Genomic DNA, 25,306 nt, shown 5'->3' with positions numbered 1-25,306 from the left:
AGGTGAGGGACAGGGCAGGGAATTTGGTGGTGGCTCTGGATCTAATTAACAAGGTCTTTGAGGAATTTTATGAGAGGTTGTACAGGTCAGAGCCACCCGGGGGAGACCGAGAGATGCAGGAATTTCTCGATGGGTTGGAGTACCCGAGGCTAGGGGAGGGGGACAGGGCTACATTAGAATAGTGGAGCAGGAGATAAAGGATGCTATTGGGAGGATGCAGTCGGGGAAGGTGGCAGAGCCGGATGGGTTTCCGGTGGAATATTATAAAAAATTCAAGGATAAGCTGGCTCCCCTGATGGTGGGAATGTTTGAAGATGCGATAGGGAAGGGGGTGTTGCCACAAACTTTGGGGCAGGCATCGATTTCCCTGTCGCTACAAAAAGATAAGGACCCGACAGAGTGTGGGTCGTAAAGGCCCATATCACTTTTGAATGTGGACGCAAAAGTATTGGTGAAGGTACTGGCAGGTAGGCTGGAGGAGTGCCTCCCGAAGATAATAGGTGAAGATCAGACGGGGTTCGTGAGAGGGAGGCAGCTCTTTTCAAACGTTAGAAGGGTATTGAACGTGGTTATGGCACCGGTGGAGGGGAAGGAGACAGAGGTGGTTGTGGTATTGGACGCTGAGGAGGCATTTGACCGGGTAGAATGGGGGTACTTATGGCAGTTTTGGAGCGGTTTGGGATTGGACCAAGATTTGTGAACTGGGTAAAGCTACTATATAAGGAGCCAAGGGCGAGTGTCCGCACAAACAACATCAGTTCGAGATACTTTTGTCTCCATCGTGGGACAAGGCAGGGATGTCCTATGTCTCCCCCCCCCCTGCTGTTTGCACTCACGATTGAGCCGTTGACCATCGCATTAAGAAGTTCGGGGGTATGGAAAGGAATAGTACGGGGGGGGTGATGTGTTGGGTGTTCTGGATCACATACAGGTCACCAACACTTGAAGTAGTGCAACATTATTTTATTGAAAGGTTAACTATTTAAACATACTTGAACTGTGGGTAAATACGATACTAGCTTTAACTAAAGACCTTTGCCTTGTCCTAACCAGTTGATGCACTCAGCACATGGTGAATGACTGTGTTGCAGGCTGTGAGCTCTGTGCTCCTAGCTAGCTGCTACTCGAATGAGCGGGAACTCTGATGTCCCCTGTCTTTATAGTGCGTGTGCTCTCACTGGTGATTGGCTGCGGTGTTGTGTATGTTGATTGGTCCCACTGTGTGTTCATCAGTGTGTGTCTGCACCATGATATACTGGTGTATATTATGACAGGGGGGATAGAGCATAGGGTTTCCTTATATGCCGATGACTTGCTGTTATATGTGTCGGAACCGAGCAAGTCGATAGGGGGAGTATTGGAGCTGTTTCGAGTGTTTGGGTCTTTCTCAGGGTACAGAGTAAATCTAAACAAGAGTGAGTATTTTGTTGTGTCTCGGCAAGGGGTGGGGGAAGGGGTGGGGGGGGGGGGGCTGCCATTTCGTAGGGCAGGGACTCGCTTTAGGTACCTGGGTGCAGGTTGCCCGGGAGTGGGGGGGCTCCGCAGGTACAACATTTCTAGTTTGGTGGGGAGAGTGAAAGCTGATCTGGCAAGGTGGGACGGCCTTCCTCTGTCACTGGGGGGTCGGGTATAGGTGGTTAAAATGAACGTGTTGCCGCGATTTCTGTTTATATTCCAATGCCTGCTGATTTTCCTGCCAAAGGCTTTTTCCGGAGAGATTGGGGGAATGATTACTTTGTTTATATGGGGAGGGAAGGTGGCCAGAGTTAGAAAGGTGCTGCTACAGAGGGGAAGGCAGGCAGGGGGTTTGGGTCTTCCGAACCTGGTGTATTACTACTGGGCGGCGAATACTGGGTGGAGCTGGGTCAGAGGGGTTGATTCCCAATGGGTCAGAGAGGAGGAGAGTTTGTGCAGGGGGTCGGGATTGAAGGCGTTAGCAACAGCGCCGCTCCCGATAGTCCCCGGGGAAATACTCAGGGACTCCGGTAATAATAGCTTCATTGAGAATTTGGAGGCAGTTTCACAACACTTCGGGTTGGGGGCAGGGTCACGGGAAATGCCGATTCGGGGGAACCACAGATTTGAGCCAGGGAAGTGGGATGGAAAAAGGTGCTTTCGAAAGTAGTGGGGGTCCAGGTCGAACCAAGCTGGGGGTTGGCTATATTTGGGGTTGCACAACAGCCGGGAGTGCAGGAGGCGAGAGAGGCCGATGTTTTGGCCTTTGCATCCCTAGTAGCCCGGCGCAGGATACTGTTGATGTGGAAGGAAGCCAAGCCCCCGGGGGTGGAGACCTGGATAAATGACATGGCAGGGTTTATAAAGCTGGAACGGATTAAGTTCGTCCTAAGGGGATTGGCTCAAGGGTTCACCAGGCGGTGGCAACCGTTCGTCGAATACCTCACAGAAAGATAGACGGAATGGGAAAGAAGAAGGCAGCAGCAGCAGCCCGGGGGGGGGGGGGGGGGGGGAGGAACCAGAAGGACTCTCAGGGTTGTTAATATATATGTATAATATGTATAGGTCGTTGCTATAAATAATTGTATATTGGACTGTTAAATCATATTTTTGGAGAGTGTTTATCTGAGACAAGGCAGTTGCCATTTAGTTTTAGTTTTAGTTTTTGTTATATATTATTTATTCTTTGTTTATAAAACAGGTCATTGTTATTTATACTGTTATATTATTGTGTAAAGGATGCACAATGTACTGTGATGGTTGACCAAAAATTTTCAATAAAATACTTCTTAAAAAAAGAGTAGATGAATAGTGTAGATGCATTTAAAGAGAAACTAGATAAACATGAGAAAGGAATAGAAAGATATGCTGACAGATGAAGAGGGATAAGATGAGATTCATGTGGAACATAAACACCAGTATGGGCCTGTTGGGCCAAATGGCCTGTTTCTGTGTTGTAAATACTTTGTAATAACATGTCTTTCATCTGAACAAAATCTGTTGCAAGCTTTGGCTTTTAGTGTTGAATAATATCTTGCACAGAAATCACTGAAAGTATGTGTATTACTGCAAACTAAAACTAGCTTGCATAGTCACCACCCACAACTCTGACATGTACGATGCCAGCTGCATGGACGAGTGAAAATCAACACACTTCCTGCTCCTTTTTCACAGTTTGTTTCTCACTGATATCAAATGCACAGATCTGACTTATGAAATCGATAAAATGCCAGCACAATTTTGCAGAGTTGCTTTCAGAACTCGAGGGTGAGAACCCTGGCTGCCTGTCTGCTGATTGGCCAAAGCCCCCTGGCTTCCTAACACTGGTTCATGTTTCCCCTGGGGTATTTCAAAACCCTATTCGGAATACTTCTTAAAATTTAAAGAACCCAATTTATTTTGTTTCCAATAAAGAGCATTTTAGCGTGTCCAATCCACCTAATAATCTTAGATAATTATAATCTTTATTGTCACAAGTAGGCTTACAGTAACACTGCAATGAAGTTACTATGAAAAGCCCCTAGTCGCCACACTCCGGCACCTGTTCGGGTACACAGAGGGAGAATTCAGACTGTCCAACTCACCTAACAGGCATGTTTTTCGAGACTTGTGGGAGGAAACCAGAGTACCCGGAGGAAACCCACGCAGACACGAGGAGAACGTGCAGAGTCTGCACAGACAGTGACCCAAGCCGGGAATCGAACCTGGCGCTGTGAAACAACAGAGATGGATGGGAAGGGATGGGTGGGTCAGGTTTTCCACTCAGGGTTTGATTCAAAGTCTCGGGGGGTGGCAATTTTGATGAGTAAGAAAACGGAGTTTGTGAGTGCGAAGGAAGTGAGGCAACCGGTTTGGGGGATATGTGATGGTGAGTGGGGAATTAGAATGGACTCCGGTGGTATTGGTAAATGTGTATGCAACAAATTGGGATGCTGTAGGTTTTATGAGGGGGTTGCTGGCAGCGATCCTGGACTTGGCCACGCACCAGTTGATTATGGGGAGAGATTTTGGTTGTATCCTACCCTGCACATCTTTGGGTTGTGGGGATGAGACCCACACAGACACGGGGAGAATGTGCAAACTCCACAAGGGCAGTGACCCGGGGCCGGGATTCGAACCCGGGTCCTCAACACCGTGCTGCCCTCCCATTTGCTAACCACCGCGTCACCATGCGGCTCTCCCATTTGGAATATATGAGCTGCTTTATAATTACCGTCCAAACTTGTGTGCAGCATGGGAGTCATATTCACGCCAGTGAAACTTTGACACAAAGTGGAATGTGCAGTTTCTCTTACCCTTGATGGTTCAGAGTGGAGCAGACATTTACTTACATTGCACTAGTCAAGGTGAAAGGAGGCAACCTATAATTAACCTCAACATAACTGGGTTACCAGTCTAGAGCTCCAGTTCCGGGCACCATGGTGGTGCAGTGGTTAGCACGGCTACCTCACAGCGCCGAGGACCCGGGTCGGTGGATTGGCCACGCTAAATTGTCCCTTAATTGGAAAAAAAAAGAATTGGGAAAAAAAGAGCTCCTGTTCCACATTGCTATCCAGTGAGTTAGGCTGGGGAACAAAGCTGGCATGCAATGTCCAAAATGGTAGAAACATCTGACCCCACTCATCATCTAGTCTCAGATGTGAAGGAAATTTATTTCAGAGACAGAACAGGATGTCAAATCAAAGTTGGAGATATTAGGAAGAGTAACTAAACCTTGGTGAATTTCAAGGAGCATCTTACAGAGTAAGCAGCAGAGAGGCGGGGACAAAGTTTCTGAGTGACTGAACAAACATTGTCAAGTCTGCTGAATTGGATCACTTGATCTAGCAGTGAACTGGAGGAAGCGATAAGGATATCAGCTTCCTGAATTCACTAGGTAAAGGGTGATCGTGATAAATGTCTTGATGAAAAGGTTCCAACTCCATCTACAAGTTTGCTGACGATACGACCATAGTGGGCCGGATCTCGGATAACGAGTCAAAATACAGGAGGGAGACAGAGAACCTAGTGGAGTGGTGCAGTGACAACAATCTCTCCCTCAATGCCAGCAAAACTAAATGTGTCTGCAACTAATTCCCGTACCAGCCTCCCTGAACAGGCGCCGGAATGTGGCGACTTGGGGCTTTTCACAGTAACTTCATTTGAAGCCTACTTGTGACAATAAGCGATTTTCACTAAAGAGCTGGTCATTGACTTCAGGAAGCAAAGTACTGTACACACCCCTGTCAGCGTCAACGGGGCCAAGGTGGAGATGGTTAGCAGTTTCAAATTCCTAGGGGTACACATCTCCAAAAAACATGTCCTGGTCCACCCACGTCGATGCTACCACCAAGAAAGCACAACAGCGCCTATACTTCCTCAGGAGACTAAGGAAATTCGGCATGTCCATATTAACCCTTACCAACTTTTACAGATGCACCATAGAAAGCATCCTCTCTGGCTGCATCACAGCCTGGTATGGCAACTGCTCGGCCCAGGACCGCAACAAACTTCAGAGAGTCGTGAACACCGCCCAGTCCATCATACGAAACTGCCTCCCTTCCATTGACTCCATCTACACCTCCCGCTGCCTGAGAAAAGCGGGCAGCATAATCAAAGATCCCTCCCACCCGGCTTACTCATTCTTCCAACTTCTTCCATTGGGCAGGAGATACAGAAGTCTGAGAACACGCACGAACAGACTCAAAAACAGCATCTTCCCCGCTGTTACCAAACTCCTAAATGACCCTCTTATGGACTGACCTCATTAACACTACACCCTGTATGCTTCATCCAATGGCGGTGCTTATATAGTTACATTGTATACCTTTTTTTTAAAATAATATTTTATTGAAAATTTTTGGTCAACCAACACAGTACATTGTGGATCCTTTACACAACATTGTAACAATACAGATAATAATGACCTTTTTAAATTTAAACAAAAACAACAACAAATAAATAAATATTAAATAACAAAAAAATAAAAACTAGCCCTAATTGGCAACTGCCTTGTCTCAGGCCACACCCCCCCCCCCCCCCCATCCCTCCCCCCCCCCCCCCCCCCCCAAGTCCTGGGCCGCTGCTGCTGCCTTCTTTGTTCTCCCCCATCTATCTTTCCGCAAGATATTCGACGAACGGTTGCCACCGCCTAGTAAACCCTTGAGCCGACCCCCTTAGGACGAACTTAATCCGCTCTAACTTTATGAACCCCGCCATATCATTTATCCAGGTCTCCACCCCCGGGGGCTTGGCTTCTTTCCACATTAGCAGCATTCTGCGCCGGGCTACTAGGGACGCAAAGGCCAAAACATCGGCCTCTTTCGCCTCCTGCACTCCCGGCTCTTGTGCAACCCCAAATATAGCCAACCCCCAGCTTGGTTCGACCCGGACTCCTACTACTTTCGAAAGCACCTTTGTCACCCCCATCCAAAACCCCTGTAGTGCCGGGCATGACCAAAACATATGGGTATGATTCGCTGGGCTTCTCGAGCACCTCGCACACCTATCCTCCACCCCAAAAAATTTACTGAGCCGTGTTCCAGTCATATGTGCCCTGTGTAATACCTTAAACTGAATCAGGCTTAGCCTGGCGCACGAGGACGACGAGTTTACCCTGTTTAGGGCATCTGCCCACATCCCCTCCTCAATCTCCTCCCCTAGCTCTTCTTCCCATTTCCCTTTTAGTCCGTCCATCATAGTCTCCCCTTCGTCTCTCATTTCCCTATATATATCCGACACCTTACCGTCCCTCACCCATTTCTTTGAGATGACTCTGTCCTGCACCTCTTGTGTCGGGAGCTGCGGGAATTCCCTCACCTGTTGCCTCGCAAAAGCCCTCAATTGCATGTACCTGAATGCATTCCCTTGGGGCAACCCATATTTCTCGGTCAGCGCTCCCAGACTCGCAAACTTCCCATCCACAAATAGATCTTTCAATTGCGTTATACCTGCTCTTTGCCACATTCCATATCCCCCATCCATTCCCCCCGGGGCAAACCTATGGTTGTTTCTTATCGGGGACCCCCCCCAGTGCTCCGGTCTTTCCCCTATGTCGTCTCCACTGTCCCCAAATCTTCAGTGTAGCTACCACCACCGGACTCGTGGTATAGTTCCTTGGTGAGAACGGCAATGGGGCTGTCACCATAGCCTGCAGGCTGGTCCCCCTACAGGACGCCCTCTCTAATCTCTTCCACGCCGCTCCTCCCTCCTCTCCCATCCACTTACTCACCATTGAAATATTAGCGGCCCAATAATACTCACTTAGGCTCGGTAGTGCCAGCCCCCCACTATCCCTACTACGCTGTAAGAATCCCTTCCTCACTCTCGGAGTCTTCCCGGCCCAAACAAAACCCATGATACTCTTTTCTATCCTTTTGAAAAAAGCCTTCGTGATCACCACCGGGAGACACTGAAACACAAAAAGGAATCTCGGGAGGACCACCATCTTAACCGCCTGCACCCTCCCTGCCATTGACAATGCTACCATATCCCATCTCTTGAAATCTTCCTCCATCTGTTCCACCAACCGCGTCAAATTTAGCCTGTGCAATGTGCCCCAATTCTTAGCTATCTGGATCCCCAGGTAACGAAAGTCTCTTGTTACCTTCCTCAACGGTAGGTCTTCTATTTCTCTACTCTGCTCCCCTGGATGCACCACAAACAGCTCACTCTTCCCCATGTTCAATTTATACCCTGAAAAATCCCCAAACTCCCCAAGTATCCGCATTATTTCTGGCATCCCCTCCGCTGGATCCGCCACATATAGTAGCAGATCATCCGCATATAAAGATACCCGGTGTTCTTCTCCTCCCCTAAGTATTCCCCTCCATCCCTTGGAACCTCTCAGCGCTATCGCCAGGGGCTCAATCGCCAGTGCAAACAGTAATGGGGACAGAGGACATCCCTGCCTTGTCCCTCTATGGAGCCGAAAATATGCCGATCCCCGTCCATTCGTGACCACACTCGCCACTGGGGCCCTATACAACAGCTGCACCCATCTAACATACCCCTCTCCGAACCCAAATCTCCTCAACACCTCCCACAGATAATCCCACTCCACTCTATCAAATGCTTTCTCGGCATCCATCGCCACTACTATCTCCGTTTCACCCTCTGGTGGGGCCATCATCATTACCCCTAACAACCTCCGTATGTTCGTGTTCAGCTGTCTCCCCTTCACAAACCCAGTTTGGTCCTCATGAACCACCCCCGGGACACATTCCTCTATTCTCATTGCCATTACCTTGGCCAAGACCTTGGCATCTACATTGAGGAGGGAGATTGGTCTGTAGGACCCGCATTGTAGCGGATCCTTTTCCTTCTTTAAAAGAAGCGATATCGTTGCTTCTGACATAGTCGGGGGCAGTTGTCCCCTTTCCTTTGCCGCGTTGAAGGTCCTCGTCAGTAGCGGGGCGAGCAAGTCCAAATATTTTCTGTAAAATTCAACTGGGAATCCGTCCGGTCCCGGGGCCTTTCCCGTCTGCATGTTCCTAATTCCTTTCACCACTTCCTCTACCGTGATCTGTGCTCCCAATCCCATCCTATCCTGCTCTTCCACCTTGGGAATTTCCAGCCGATCCAAAAACTCCATCATTCTCTCCCTCCCATCCGGGGGTTGAGCTTCATACAATTTTTTATAAAATGTCTTAAACACTTCATTCACTCTCTCCGCTCCCCGCTCCGTCTCTCCATCTTCGTCTCTCACCCCCCCTATTTCCCTCGCTGCTCCCCTTTTCCTCAATTGGTGTGCCAGCAATCTGCTCGCCTTCTCTCCATATTCATACTGTACACCCTGCGCCTTCCTCCATTGTGCCTCTGCAGTGCCTGTGGTCAGCAAGTCAAATTCCACATGCAGCCTTTGCCTTTCCCTATACAGTCCCTCCTCCGGTGCTTCCGCATACTGTCTGTCCACCCTCAAAAGTTCTTGCAACAACCGCTCCCGTTCCTTACTCTCCTGCTTCCCTTTATGTGTCCTTATTGATATCAGCTCCCCCCTAACCACCGCCTTCAACGCCTCCCAGACCACTCCCACCTGAACCTCCCCATTGTCATTGAGTTCCAAGTACTTTTCAATGCATCCCCTCACCCTTAAGCACACCCCCTCATCCGCCATTAGTCCCATGTCCATTCTCCAGGGTGGACGCCCTCTTGTTTCCTCCCCTATCTCCAAGTCTACCCAGTGTGGGGCATGATCCGAAATGGCTATAGCCGTATATTCCGTTCCCCTCACCCTCGGGATCAATGCCCTACCCAACACAAAAAAGTCTATGCGTGAATAGACTTTATTGACATAGGAGAAAAACGAGAACTCCTTACTCCTAGGTCTACTGAATCTCCACGGGTCCACCCCTCCCATCTGCTCCATAAAATCCTTGAGCACCTTGGCTGCTGCCGGCCTCCTACCAGTCCTGGACTTCGACCTATCCAGCCTTGGTTCCAACACCGTGTTAAAGTCTCCCCCCATTATCAGCTTTCCGGTCTCTAGGTCTGGGATGCGTCCTAGCATTCGCCTCATAAAATTGGCATCGTCCCAATTCGGGGCATACACGTTTACCAACACCACCATCTCTCCCTGTAATTTGCCACTCACCATCACGTATCTGCCCCCGTTATCCGCCACTATAGTCTTTGCCTCGAACATTACCCGCTTCCCCACTAATATAGCCACCCCCCTGTTTTTCGCATCCAGCCCCGAATGGAACACCTGCCCTACCCATCCTTTGCGCAACCTAACCTGATCTATCAGTTTCAGGTGCGTTTCCTGTAACATGACCACATCTGCTTTAAGTTTCTTAAGGTGTGCGAGTACTCGTGCCCTCTTTATCGGCCCGTTAAGCCCCCTCACGTTCCACGTGATCAGCCGAGTTGGGGGGCTTCCCACCCCCCCCCCCTTGCCGGTTAGCCATCATCTTTTTCCAGCTTCTCGCCCAGTTCCCACGCGGCTGTATTTCTCCCAGACGGTGCCCCCCCGCCCATCCTTTCCCGTACCCACTCCCCCCTTTCCCCAGCAGCAGCAACCCAGTAATTCCCCCCTCCCCCCCCCCCCCGCTAGACCCCCCGCTAGCGTAATTACTCCCCCCATGTTGCTCCCAGAAGTCAGCAAACTCTGGCTGACCTCGGCTTCCCCCCGTGATCACGGCTCGCCCCGTGCGGCGCCCCCTCCTTCCTGCTTCTCTATTCCCGCCATAATTATCATAGCGCGGGAACCAAGCCCGCGCCTCTCCCTCGGCCCCGCCTCCCATGGCCAACGCCCCATCTCCTCTCCCTCCCCACCTCCCCCCATCACCACCTGTGGGAGAAAGAAAAGTTACCATACCGCAGGATTAATCATACAATCCCTCTTCGCCCCCCCCCCACTCGTCCCACCACTTTGTCCAAACGTTCATTTTCGTAGTCCAATCATTCCAATTTTTCTTCTACAATAAAAGTCCACGCTTCATCCGCCGTCTCAAAGTAGTAGTGCCTCCCTTGATATGTGACCCACAGTTGCAGCATTCCAAACTTTATCTTTTTTTTGTGAAGTACCGCTTTGGCCCGATTAAAGCTCGCCCTCCTTCTCGCCACCTCCGCACTCCAATCTTGATAGACGCGGATCACCGCGTTCTCCCATTTACTACACCGAGTTTTCTTCGCCCATCTAAGGACCATTTCTCTATCCTTAAAACGGAGAAATCTCACCACTATGGCTCTGGGAGCTTCTCCTGTTCTCGATCCTCGCACCATAACTCGGTATGCTCCCTCCACCTCCAACGGACCCGTCGGGGCCTCCACTCCCATTAACGAGTGCAGCATCGTGCTCACATATGCCCCGACGTCCGCCCCCTCCACACCTTCAGGAAGGCCAAGAATCCTCAAATTGTTCCTCCTTGCGTTATTTTCCAGTGCCTCCAACCTCTCCACAGATCGTTTCTGGTGTGCCTCCTGTATCTCCGACTTCACCACCAGGCCCTGTATGTCGTTTTCATTCTCTGCTGCTTTCGCCTTCACGACCCGAAGCTCCTGCTCCTGGGTCTTTTGTTCCTCTTTCAGCCCTTCAATCGCCTGTAATATCGGGGCCAACAACTCTTTCTTCATTTCCTTTTTTATCTCCTCCACGCAGCGTTTCAAAAACTCTTGTTGGTCAGGGCCCCATATGAAACTGCCACCTTCCGACGCCATCTTGGTTTCTGCTTGCCTTCCTTGCCGTTGTTCCAAAGGATCCGCTGCAATCCGGCCACTTTCCTCTCCTTTTTCCATCCGTGTCCAGGGGGAACACCCTTCTGGTTTACCGCACGGTGTTTTCAGCCGTTAAAATTGCCGTTGGGGCTCCTATCAAGAGCCCAAAAGTCCGTTTCACAGGGAGCTGCCGAAACGTGCGACTCAGCTGGTCATCGCCGCACCCGGAAGTCACATTGTATACCTTGTGTTGCCCTATTGTGTATTTTCTTTTCTTCCCATGTACTTAATGATCTGTTGAGCTGTTCGCAGAAAAATATTTTTCACTGTACCTCGGTACACGTGACAATAAACAAATCCAATCCAATCCAATCAATTAATAAAGTAGTGACAAAGGATAAGATGCCTCTTGAACTAAAACGTACCGGGGTGGGTGGAAGGGGTGCATGTGTCGGTCGGGTGTGTTTTGCTCTTGCCTCTGTAGTCTCCTCTCTGTGACTCCACCCCCCCACCGTCACAAATAGGCCTTGGGACATGCTGGTGAATAGTTTCCACACGTTGTGAAAGCCTTCCTCTGATCTCCGGATCCAGGCTTGGGCTGACAAGTTACATTCGAGCCACACAAGTGTCAGGCAATGACCATCTCCTATAAGAGAGGATCTAACCACCGCCCCCTGACATTCAATGGCACTACCATCGCTGAATCCCCCACAATCAACATCCTGGGGGTTACCATTGATCAGAAATTGAACAGGACTAGCCATATTAATACCGTGGCTACCAGGGCAGGTCAAAGGCTAGGAATCCCACGGCAAGTATCTCACCCCCAACCCCGAAAGACTGTCCATCGTCTACAAGGCACAAATCAGGAATATAATGGAATACTCTCCATTTGCCTGGATGAGTGCAGCTCCAACACTCAAGAAGCTTGACACCATCCAAGACAAAACAGCCCGCTTGATTGCTCCCCCTCCCACAAACATTGAATCCTTCCACCATAGTGTACCATCTACAAGATGCAGTGCAGTGACTCACCAAGGTTCCTTAGACAACACCTTCCAAACCCATGACCAATGCCATCTAGAAGGTCAAGGGCAGCAGATACCTGGGAACGCCATCACCTGGAGATTCCCCTTCAAGTCACTCACCACCCTGACTTGGAAATGTATCGCTGTTCCTTCACTGTCGCTGGGGCAACATCCTGGATCTCCCTCCCTAACAGCACAGTGGGTTTGCCTACACTTGTAGGACTGCAGCGGTTCAAGAAGGCAACTCACCACCACCTTCTGAAGGGTAACTAGGGATGGGCAATAAATGCTGGTCTAACCAGCGACACCCACATCCCGTAAATTAATTTTTTTTAAATTGTACTGAATTTGTGATGCTGCCTTCTCCATTGCATTTTGACATTTCCTTGAAACTCCATGGACAGTAAAAAGCACTTGAATTGTGAGGTTAAAGTGGGTTGAGTGAGGAGCACTGACCTCAACACTTATACCAAGTAATGCTCCACTACAGGAATCAGAGAATCCCCACTGTGCAGAAGGAGGCCATTCAGCCCATCAAGTCTGCACCAACCCTCTGAAAGAGTACCGTACCCATGTCCACTCCCCTGTCCACCCCATCCTATACCTCACATCCCTGGACACTAAGGGCAATTTAGCATGGCCAGTCCACCTAACCTGCACATCTTTGGACTGTGGGAGGAAACCGGAGCACCCGGAGGAAACCCACACAGATACGGGGAGAACCTGCAGACTCCGCACAGACAGTGTGAATCCACAACACCACTCACACTTTACCCCAGTGTTTTCTTGCAGTTGAAACAGGATGAATATTTTTATACCTTGTTAAATAATTAAGTTCAAAAAATGCAGACTGGAATGAAGACGGCTAAGATTGGACCTGAGCAAAGTATGTAAAATATTCAATGATTAGAGATAAATTAAATCCAGAGGTATTACTTCATAACTGGGCATAGAACATAGAGCATATAGTGCAGAAGGAGGCCATTCGGCCCATCGAGTCTGCAGCGACCCACTTAAGCCCTCACTTCCACCCTATCCCCTTAACCCAATAACCCCTCCTAACCTTTTTGGTCACTAAGGGCAATTTATCATGGCCAATCCACCTAACCTGCACGTCTTTGGATTGTGGGAGGAAACCGGAGCACCCAGAGGAAACCCACGCACACACGGGAAGCACATGCAGACTTTGCACAGACAGTGACCCAGTGGGGAATCAAACCTGGGACCCTGGCGCTGTGAAGCCACAGTGCTAGCCACTTGTGCTACCGTGCTGCCCATGTGGGCATAAACTGAAGGCCTCCCGCCCCTTTGAATGCCTCAGTGTGGATTTCAAAGGGCCCTTTCCCCTCCACCTACCGTAACACGCATTTTCTCAGTGTGGTCGATGAGTACTCCACATTGCCCTTCGCCATCCCTTGCCCCGACATGTCGTCTGCCACCGTCTTCAAAGCCCTCAACACAATCTTCGCTCTGCTCGGTTTCCCCGCCTACATCCACAGTGACAGGGGATCCTCATTCATGAGTGATGAGCTGCATCAGTTCCTGCTCAGCAGGGGTATTGCCTCCAGCAGGACGACAAGCTATAGACCCGGGGAAACGGACAGGTAGAGAGGGAGATCGGGACGGTCTGGAGGGCCGTCAACTGGCCCTACAGTCCAGGAACCTCCCGGCCTCCCACTGGCAGGAGGTCCTCCCTGATGCACTACACTCCATTCGGTCACTACTGTGCACCACCACTAACAACACACCCCATGAACGTCTTTTTGCCTTCCCCAGGAAGTCCACATCTGGGGTGTCGCTCCCGACTTGGACCTGTCCTGCTCCGTAGGCAGGTCCGACTCCACAAGGCGGACCCGTTGGTGGAGAGGGTGCAATTGCTCCATGCAAACCCCCAGTATGCCTACGTGGCGTACCCCGACGGCCGCCAGGATACTGTCTCCCTCAGGGACCTGGCACCAGCAGGTTCCCCACACACACCCCCGCGGCCCGGCACCACCCACCCCTCCCTCGGGGCTCCCAGCAGCAACCCCCCGGGACCATCCGTCCTCCACCTGCCCACACTCGAGGATGAAGAGGATTTCAGTCCACTCCCGGAGTCTTGGGACATCAGACCGGCATCGGCACCGCCGCCACCACTACGTCGCTCTCAGCGGCACATCAAGGCCTCGGACCGGTTAAACCTCTAACTGGACCACTGGACTTCAAAAGACATTTTTATTCCTCTCTATCAATTGTAAATGTAAATGTAAAAAAGAAAACCATTTGTTGTATATAGTTCTCCAACACCCCCACTGGACTCAATTTTAACAGGGGGTGAATGTGGTAAACCACTGTTGCACCTCTATTAGGTGATGCATGGTAGGACCTGTACTACAGGTACGTTGGTAGTCCCTGCCTTCTGACTCCGCCCAGTAGGCGGAGTATAAATATGTGTGTCCTCCATGCTGCAGCCATTTCGCCAGCTGCTGTGGGAGGCAACACTTCTTAGAGCAATAAAGCCTCAGTTGTACCCAACTCAATGTCTTGGTGCAATTGATCGTGCCTCAAAGGGGCCTCCTAAATGTTGTGGTGCCCAAAAGAGGGGCCCCGTAAAGAGGGGGTAGGAAGGTCTGGAAAGGGGGGCCCTCAGTCACTCCATAGCAGGGTGCCCTCACTTGGGGGGGGGGGGGGTTATCCCAATGTGTGTGGGGGTGACATGGTCTGTGGGTGGGGTGTGGGGTACCCTCAAACTCCCTTAGAGATCGGCACACCCTCTTAAAATGTTGGCCTGGTCCCTGAGGAACTAGTTTCACTGGTGGGTTCAATGCACAGTAGCGCAGTGATTGATTAGCACAGTGGTTTCACAGCACCAGGGTTCCAGGTTCAATTCCCGGCTTGGGTTACTGTCTGTGTGGAGTCTGCACGTTCTCCCTGTGTCTACATGGGTTTGCTCCGGGTGCTCAGGTTTCCTCCGGGAATGACCCCAATTATCCCGCCCAGAACCGTCTCTGATTTTAAAAATTAAGTTGTCCCCGTTGTCATTTTTGGGGGCCTTGGGAGTTTCTCCCCAATCCAGCCCACACTTAGAAATGTTTTCAGTAATGAGGAGTTATAATAATAATAATCATTTTTTAAAAAAATAATTTTTATTCAGGTTTCCATAAAATATCAATAACAAAATGAAAAAGGAACCCAACAGGGTTAAGTACAGTCCAGAAAAGCAACCCTCTATACCCCCCTCCCCCCTGTACATAAATAATAAATTAAGGTGTATACACCCCCTCAGACCCTCCAGTGTAAATAACAAAAACAAAAAATAAAGTAACCTCCCCACCCCCCTCCCCCCCCCCCACTCCCGAGTTGCTGCTGCCATTGATCAATGTCTACCGTTCTGCCAGGAAGTCTAAGAACGGTTGCCACCGCCTAAAGAACCCTTGTACCGACCCTCTCAAGGCGAATTTCACCCTCTCCAACTTAATAAACCCCGCCATATTGTTGATCCAGGATTCCACGCTTAGGGGCCTCGCATACTTCCACTGAAGAAGAATCCTCCGCTGGGCTACCAGGGACGCAAAGACCAGAATTTCGACCTCTTTCACTTCCTGCACTCCCGGCTCCTATGCGACCCCAAATATTGCGAACCCCCAGCCCGGCTTGACCCTGGAACCTACCACCCTCGACACCGTCCTCGCTACACCCTTCCAAAATTCCTCCAGCGCTGGGCATGCCCAGAACATATGGGTGTGATTCGCTGGGCTCCCCGAGCACCTAACACACCTGTCCTCACCCCCAAAAAACCGGCTCATCCTTGTCCCGGTCATGTGTGCCCTGTGCAGCATCTTAAACTGTATGAGGCTGAGCCTCGCGCACGAAGAGGAAGAGTTCACCCTCCCTAGGGCATCTGCCCACTTCCCTTCCTCGATCTCCTCTCCCAACTCCTCCTCCCACTTACCTTTCACCTCCACCACCGAGGCCTCCTCCTCCTCCTGCATCACCTGGTAAGTTTCCGAGATCTTCCCCACTCCCACCCACCCCCCCGAGAGCACCCTGTCCTGTACTGTGTGTGGCAGCAGCCGTGGGAATTCCACCACATGCTGCCTGGCAAACGCCCTTACCTGTAAGTACCTGAAGGTGTTCCCCAGGGGGAGCCCGTACTTCTCCTCCAGCTCACCCAGGCTCACGAACTTCCCGTCCACAAACAGGTCCCCCAACTTTCGTATCCCTGCCCTGTGCCACCCCGAAAACCCTCCACCTGTTCTTCCTGGGGCGAACCGGTGGTTCCCCCGTATTGGGTCCACACCGAGGCCCCAATTTCCCCCCTGTGCCGCCTCCACTGCCCCCAGATTTTGAGGGCAGCTGCCACTACCGGGCTTGTGGTATACCTCCTTGGAGGGAGCGGCAGCGGTGCCGTTGCCAGCGCCCCCAGACTCGTACCCACACAAGACGCCGTCTCCAGCCTCTTCCATGCAGCCCCCTCCCCCTCCATCACCCACTTGCACACCATCGTCGCATTGGCGGCCCAGTAGTACCCAGAGAGGTTGGGCAGCGCCAGCCCCCACCTATCTCTACTCCGCTCCAGGAACACCCTTCTCACCCTCGGAGTCCCTCGCGCCCACACAAACCCCATTATACTCCTGTTGACCCGCCTAAAAAAGGCGTTCGGGATAAACATGGGGAGGCACTGGAACAGGAACAAAAACCTTGGGAGCACCGTCATTTTGACTGACTGCACCCTGCCCGCCAAGGACAGCGGCAACGCTTCCCACCTCTTGAACCCCTCCTCCATTTGCTCCACCAGCCTTGTGAAATTAAGTCTATGCAGGGCCCCCCAGCTCCTGGCCACCTGGAACCCAAATACCTGAAGCTCCTCTCCGCCCTTTTTAGTGGGAGCTCGCCAATCCCCCTCTCCTGGTCCCCTGGGTGAACCACGAACAACTCGCTCTTCCCCATGTTGAGCTTGTACCCTGAGAAATCCCCGAAACTCCCTGAGGATCCTCATTACCTCCGGCATTCCCCCCACCGGGTCCGCCACATATAGCAGCAGGTCGTCTGCATAGAGCGACACCCCATGCTCCTCCCCACCCCGCACCAACCCCCTCCAGTTCCTCGACTCCCTCAGTGCAATAGCCAGGGGTTCAATTGCCAGTGCGAAGAGCAGGGTGGACAGGGGACCCCCCCTGCCTCGTGCCTCGGTGCAACCGAAAGTACTCAGACCTCCTCCTGTTCGTGGCCACACTCGCCATCGGGACCTCATACAACAGCCTGACCCACCTGACAAATCCCTCCCCAAACCCAAACCTCTTCAGCACCTCCCACAGGTAGCCCCACTCTACCCTGCGAAGGCTTTCTCAGCATCCATCGCTACAACTACCTCCGCCTCCCCCTCCCTCGCCGGCATCATGATAACGTTCAGAAGCCTCCGCACATTCGCGTTCAACTGCCTCCCCTTCACGAACTCCGTCTGGTCTTCGTGGATGATCTGCAGCACACAATCCTCAATCCTCGTGGTTAAGACCTTCGCCAGCACCTTGGCATCTACGTTTAGCAACAAAATTGGCCTGTAAGACCCACACTGCAGGGGATCCTTGTCCCGCTTCAGGATCAAGGAGATCAGTGCCCGGGACATCGTCGGGGGCAAAGCCTCCCCCTCCCTTGCCTCATTGAAGGTCCTAACTAGCAACGGGCCCAACAGGTCCATATATTTCTTATAGAATTCGACCGGGAAACCGTCCGGCCCCGGTGCCTTCCCCGCCTGCATGCTCCCTATCCGTTTGGTCAGCTCCTCCAGCCCAATCGGGGCCCCCAATCCCGCCACCCGTCCCTCCTCCACCTTCGGAAACCTCAATTGGTCCAGAAAGCGGCCCATCCTTCCCTCCTCCAGTGGGGGCTCGGACCGATACAATTCCTCATAAAAATCCCTGAAGACCCCATTGATAACAACCCCACTCCGCACTACACTCCCTCCCCTGTCCTTAACTCCCCCGATCTCCCTAGCTGCGTCCCGTTTCCGAAGCTGATGTGCCAGCATCTGGCCTCCCTTTTCCCCATACTTGTAAATCGCCCCCTGGGCCTTCCTCCACTGCACCTCCGCCTTCCTGGTGGTGACCAGGTCGAATTCGGCCTGGAGGCTGCGCCTCTTCTTCAACAATCCTTCCTCAGACTCCTCTGCATACCTCCTGTCTACCCTCACCATCTCCCTCACCAGCCTCTCCCTCTCCCTCTGCTCCCTCCTCTCCTTGTGGGCCCTAATGGAGATCAGCTCTCCCCTAACCACCGCCTTCAGCGCCTCCCATACCATCCCCACTCGGACCTCCCAGTTATCGTTGGCCTCCAGGTACCTCTCTATGCTTCCTCGGACCCGCCTACTCACCTCCTCGTCCGCCAACAGCCCCACCTCCAAGCGCCACAATGGTCCCTCTCCTCCCCCAGCTCCAGGTCTACTCAATGCGGGGCGTGATCCGAAATGGCTATCGCCGAGTACTCGGTAACCTCTACTCTCGCTATCAGCGCCCTGCTCAAAATAAAAAAGTCATTCCGGGAATAAGCCTTATGGACATGTGAGAAGAATGAAAATTCCCTAGCTCCCGGCCTTGCAAATCTCCATGGGTCCACCCCTCCCATCTGGTCCATAAACCCCCTCAGCACCTTAGCCGCCGTCGGCTTCCTACCCGTCCGAGACCTGGAGCGATCCAGTACCGGATTCAACACCGTTTTAAAGTCTCCCCCCATTATCAGGCCCCCCCCACTTCCAAGTCTGGGATCCGACCCAACATGCGCCGCATAAAACCCGCATCGCCCCAGTTCGGGGCATACACATTGACCAGCACCACCCTCTCTCCCTGCAGCTTACCACTTACCATTACGTACCTACCGCCATTGTCTGCCACAATGCTCGACGACTCAAATGACACCTTCTTTCCCACCAAGGTCGCCACCCCTCGATTTTTGGCATCCAGCCCCGAATGAAACACTTGACCTACCCACCCTTTCCTCAATCTTACCTGGTCTGCCACCTTCAGGTGTGTCCATAAGACCATAAGACATAGGAGCGGAAGTAAGGCCATTCGGCCCATCGAGTCCACTCCACCATTCAATCATGGCTGATTTCAACTCCATTTACCCGCTCTCTCTCCATAGCCCTTAATTCCTCGAGAAATCAAGAATTTATCAACTTCTGTCTTAAAGACACTCAACGTCCCGGCCTCCACCGCCCTCTGTGGCAATGAATTCCACAGACCCACCACTCTCTGGCTGAAGAAATTTCTCCTCATCTCTGTTCTAAAGTGACTCCCTTTTATTCTAAGGCTGTGCCCCCGGGTCCTAGTCTCCCCAGCTAATGGAAACAACTTCCCTACATCCACCCTATCTAAGCCATTCATTATCTTGTAAGTTTCTATTAGATCTCCCCTCAACCTCCTAAACTCCAATGAATATAATCCCAGGATCCTCAGACGTTCACCGTATGTTAGGCCTATCATTCCTGGGATCATCCGTGTGAATCTCCGCTGGACCCGCTCCAGTGCCAGTATGTCCTTCCTGAGGTGTGGGGCCCAAAATTGCTCACAGTATTCTAAATGGGGCCTAACTAATGCTTTATAAAGCTTCAGAAGTACATCCCTGCTTTTATATTCCAAGCCTCTTGAGATGAATGACAACATTGCATTTGCTTTCTTAATTACGGACTCAACCTGCAAGTTTACCTTTAGAGAATCCTGGACTAGGACTCCCAAGTCCCTTTGCACTTCAGCATTATGAATTTTGTCACCGTTTAGAAAATAGTCCATGCCTCTATTCTTTTTTCCAAAGTGCAAGACCTCGCACTTGCCCACGTTGAATTTCATCAGCCATTTCTTGGACCACTCTCCTAAACTGTCTAAATCTTTCTGCAGCCTCCCCACCTCCTCCATACTACCTGCCCCTCCACCTATCTTTGTATCATCGGCAAACTTAGCCAGAATGCCCCCAGTCCCGTCATCTAGATCGTTAATATATAAAGAGAACAGCTGTGGCCCCAACACTGAACCCTGCGGGACACCACTCGCCACCGGTTGCCATTCCGAAAAAGAACCTTTTATCCCAACTCTCTGCCTTCTGCCTGACAGCCAATCGTCAATCCATGTTAGTACCTTGCCTCGAATACCATGGGCCCTTATTTTACTCAGCAGTCTCCCGTGAGGCACCTTATCAAAGGCCTTTTGGAAGTCAAGATAGATAACATCCATTGGCTCTCCTTGGTCTAACCTATTTGTTATCTCTTCAAAGAACTCTAACAGGTTTGTCAGGCACGACCTCCCCTTACTAAATCCATGCTGACTTGTCCTAATCCGACCCTGCACTTCCAAGAATTTAGCAATCTCATCCTTAACAATGGATTCTAGAATCTTACCAACAACCGAGGTTAGGCTAATTGGCCTATAATTTTCCATCTTTTTCCTTGTTCCCTTCTTGAACAGGGGGGTTACAACAGCGATTTTCCAATCCTCTGGGACTTTCCCTGACTCCAGCGACTTTTGAAAGATCATAACTAACGCCTCCACTATTTCTTCAACTATCTCCTTTAGAACTCTAGGATGTAGCCCATCTGGGCCTGGAGATTTATCAATTTTTAAACCTCTTAGTTTCTCTAGCACTTTCTCCTTTGTGATGGCTACCATATTGAACTCTGCCATATTGAACGCAGCTCCTTTTACAGGCCCAGTCCCCTCACCCCGACTCGGGCCTCCCCCTCCCCCGCGGGGCCCCATCTCACTGCCGGCCATCCACCCCTGTTCCATTTGCTTACCCCCCTCCAAGAGCCCCCCCGACCAACCCAACCCAAACAGTGCCCAACCTGCCCTAACCACCCTCACCGAACCAAAAAGAAAGAAAAACAAGAGCAAAGGACCCCCCCTCAAAAAGTAACATATCAACTGCAATCCCCAAAAGCCCATCCCGACCCTCAATCTGTGTCCAACTTCTCGGCCTGAACAAAGGCCCACGCCTCCTCCGGAGACTCAAAATAATGGTGCCGGTCCTTGTAGGTGACCCACAGTCGCGCCAGCTGCAACATGTCAAACTTCACCCACTTCCTGTGCAGCACCGCCTTCGCTCGATTGTACCCAGCCCTCCTCTTCGCCACCTTCGCACTCCAGTCCTGATATATTCGAACCTCCGCGTTCTCCCACCTGCTGCTCCTTTCCTTCTTGGCCCACCTGAGCACACACTCCCGATCAGCGAACTGATGAAACCGCACCAGCACCGCCCGCGGAGGCTCGTTAGCCTTGGGCCTCCTCGCCAGCACTCGATGGGCCCCTTCCAGCTCCAGGAGCCCCTGGAAGGACCCCGCTCCCATCAGCGAGTTCAACATGGTGACCACATAGGCCCCCACGTCCGGCCCCTCCAGCCCCTCTGGGAGGCCCAGAATCCGCAAATTCTTCCGCCTCGACCGATTCTCCATCTCCTCGAACCGCTCCTGCCATTTCTTATGGAGCGCCTCGTGCGCCTCCACCTTTACCGCCAGGCCTAAGATCTCGTCCTCGTTGTCGGAGATCTTTTGTTGGGCCTCGCGGATCGCCACCTCCTGAGCCGTCTGTGTCTCCAGCAGCTTATCGATAGAAGCCTTCATCGGCTCAAGCAGGTCCGCCTTAATCTCCCTGAAGCAGCGCTGGATAACTTCCTGTTGCTCCTGCGCCCACTGCATCCACGCTGCCTGGTCCCCGCCCGCTGCCATTTTGTTGTTCTTCCCTCACACCTCCTTCGAGTCTACCACCACTTTTTTAGTCGCTCCGCTCCTGGTAAAAGCCATATACTGTCGGGGAACTATTGTACTCCCCTTCCCACACCGGGAAACGTTGAAAAAATTCCATTGAGGGCCCTGAAAGCCCAAAAGTCCGTTTTTTGCGGGAGCTGCCGAATGTGCGACTTAGTTCCGCATAGCCACAACCGGAAGTCCCCCAGAAATATTTCTAAGTGTGGTAGCGAACGGGAACTGCCGGGAACTTCCCGGCGCTCGGCTAGGCAAGGTTGGCAACACTAATCAACGTTAATTGGTCCGCTTAACAAGGCCTCACGCGGGCTTCACGTCGCAAATGAAGGCTCGCCAGCCCATTCGTCAGGACAGCGCTTGCCAGCGCCCCCCCCCCCCCCCCCCCCCCCCCCCCCCCCCCCCCACGGTTGAGTGGCACTTAAACAGCACTTGCACCCCACCCAGCTCACAGCCATGACGACCGGCCCCAAGGTTTGGAGACGCAAACCTGGGGAGGCTCCTAGATGCTGAGGGTCCAAGAGGGTGAGCCAGCACTACCTGGGATGAAGTGGCAACGGCCGTCAGCTCGGGCAATATGACCAGGAGGACTGGACTCCAGTGCCACAAGAAAGTCAACGACCTACACTGGGCAGCACAGGTGAGTTGACCCCCCCCAAAAAAACTCCCCGTCCCCCAAAGCTGCCAGCCCCCCTCAATCTCTTCATCTGCCCCCCAACTCAGCCTTCACATCCTTCCCTTCCTCCAACCCTCCCGACACCCCTTCCCTTCACTCCCCCCTCTTTGCCCCAACCCTCCCTGCACCCAACACTCCCTTCACACCACCACCCCCACCAACGTGAACTGCACGTAATGATGGCCTCTCTGTGTCTCCGCAGGAGAAGCTCTCACACAATCGCCGAGAGAGGGACCAGACCGGCGGTGGAATCCTCACGAGCTTCGATGAATGGGCCCGAGAGGTGACAGGAGTGTCCGAGGACAGAGTGGTCACCAATACAGAGGTCGGTGTGCGTCACAGAGGTGTGGATCCACTGGGCCCCACCCAGTTGGACTGCCAAACGTGAGTTGTTAATGCCATACAGACTGACCCACCCCTCCCACTGGCCCTATGTTCATTCTCCCACAGGTCCCCCACCTAACGGTGCCTATCCTGGGTGGCCCCCTCCCCCGCATCCCAGCAGACCACCTCAGAGCAGAGATCTGAGGATGCCAGAATTGACGCTTCACAGCTGTCATCCCCCCCTCTACCAGCGCAGAGACACACACCTCGGTGGGCGACATTAGTGGACAGGCTTCTGGGGCACAATCTGGTGAGCAGCACACAGCTGCTGATGCACATCAGGTGGAGGCAGGAATCCCCAGGCGAGACAGCAGTGGGAGGGCTGCTGGATCCCAGGACCCAGCTGGGGCCCAGCCTGATGCTGAACCTCTGGGACAGGTTTACCCGGAGCTGATGGAGACGTTAGGGAGCGGCCGGGACATCCAGAGGGAGATGTCTGCGGCACTGCAGCAGGTCTATACTCAATTGGAGGAGTCCCAGAGGCTACAGTCGCAGGAGATGTCACCGGCAATTGTGGCACCGAGGCGACCGCAGTGAAAAGACTGGTGCGCAGCATTGGTGAAGGTGGCCTAGGTGTTGCACAGTCGCTGACGGCCATGGCTGAGGGCCTCGGTAAACTGTCTGACTTGATGGGGGACATGACCCAGTACCAGGCTGAACTTGATAAGGTGCTGTGCGCATGTCCCACTCTCAGATAGAAATGGCCAAGGTGCTGCGGAGCTTGCCCCAGTCACAGGTGGGCATTGCCGAGGCGCTGCAGGCCATGGCCCAGTCACTGAGGAGCGTCAACACCATGGTGCAGACATTTGGGAGCCGCCAGGGCTGGCAGAGCCTGATGACGCAGGGGCAGCTGGGTCTCGAACCAACTGACCCTCTGTCCCGAGGTGAACCACATGGCCTTCTGGGCACTGACTTGGAGGAGGGGTCGCTGGGTGACAACCCAGACCCAAACTATGGACTGGCGATGATGGCTATCAGCCCCCCCAAGTTCCACCCCTCTGAGGCCGCGTCTCGCAGCCAGCACCTGGAACAGGGCGGCAGCCGCCGAAATGTGTGCTAGGATCTTCTGGGCCCAGATCCCCCAGAGGACGCTCGCCATGGGCATCGAAGGCCATGGGTTGTGGTAAGCTCTGATGTGCATCCTGTGGATACACCTAGACATAGTGATAGAGCAAAGGAGGATAAGCACATCGAGGATCACTGAGGGCACGGCTCGGGGGGATAGGGTGTGGGGTCTGTGTTGAGGGGAAGGGGGCATTATGGTGGTTTGGGGGATGAGGGAGGGAGGGTGGGGATAATGGGGTGGTACCATCGGGATAGTGGGGCAGTGGTGTACACTTGTATGAGGAACATTAAAACACCCTCACCACAACCAGTATGACGCCTCTGGCTCAGGCCGACCACCAATCCCATGCCCCATCCCTCCCAGACATGCCCCCCCTACACGGCCTTCCCACGAATACTCGGCCGTGGACATGTGCCAGGGCTGGGGCCCATCCTCTGGGTGATCGAAGGTTGGCCGCTGCGTCTGTGGTGTTTCCTCCCACCGTGTTCAAGAAGTGCCCATGTATCAAGGTGTGATTGGGATGCCAGGCAATGAGACCCACATACTACATGGCACACCCACCCATGAGATGTGATATGCTCACTTAACTATGAATGCCAATTCCCTATTAGCAATAGCCTTCAGTTGCATTTCCAGAGATCTCTGCGGTCAGTGGGAGTTATAGGTGGTCGGTGGGCAGCCAGGCAGGGGCCAGGGTTGCCCCCGGTACGAGAATACATGGTCCAGGGGTTTATATGGCGCACCCGCAGGCCACCACCCCAGCCCCGATACCCCTAGGCTTCATGGCAACTCATCCCCAACTGGGGCTGCACCCCCGGTTGCCCACCCAGTTGCCCCGCCCGAGCACAGGGGCAGCAAGCCCAGTGCCCCCGGGCTCACTGCCTGTGAACAAAGGTGGCCCCTCACCTCCTTGGCTTCCCACAGCAGCCCAGCCGCCAGATTCACGTTTTCCAAAAGGAGTACTAATTAGCGCCAGCATGAATACTTGCTGGAGAGGCTGGTGAACGATGGGAGGCCGTTGGATGTGGGGTAGCTCCCGTTAATTGTTTGGAAATAGGACTTAAGTGATAATAATTTGATTTCTCGCCACGCTACGGCAGAATCCCGATTCCGCCTACAGGAGTGGGCCGGTTGCACGCAAACCGTTTGGCGCCAGGCGCGGTTCTTGCTTTCTGTCTCTCCCACTATTCACCGGCCTCGTTTCGCTCGAGCAAGCACGCAATGAGGCGGGAGAATCGTGCCCATGGAGTGTGATAGACGTGTACCCTATCTCTGTCTGGGAGGAAAGAGAGAAACACTCTTTACTTTGAATACAAATATTTTATTAATCATTGTAACCT

At 52.5% G+C, this 25,306-nt stretch overlaps 1 long non-coding RNA gene across 1 annotated transcript in view; it reads left to right on the top strand.

Annotated features, from left to right (window-relative positions):
* The window catches only part of LOC140422431 (uncharacterized), a 98,836-nt gene that overhangs the window by 11,259 nt on the left and 62,271 nt on the right, over nt 1-25,306 (top strand). The window contains exon 2 of the long non-coding RNA XR_011947458.1: nt 22,719-22,900. This is a non-coding gene — a long non-coding RNA (uncharacterized lncRNA). The remainder of the gene's footprint in view (nt 1-22,718; nt 22,901-25,306) is intronic.

The sequence above is a fragment of the Scyliorhinus torazame genome, chromosome 1 (genome assembly GCF_047496885.1).
Source record: "Scyliorhinus torazame isolate Kashiwa2021f chromosome 1, sScyTor2.1, whole genome shotgun sequence".
Classification (NCBI taxonomy): Eukaryota; Metazoa; Chordata; class Chondrichthyes; order Carcharhiniformes; family Scyliorhinidae; genus Scyliorhinus; species Scyliorhinus torazame.
The sequence above is the reverse complement of the archived record's forward strand: the minus strand, read 5'-3'. Positions and strand labels throughout refer to the sequence as shown.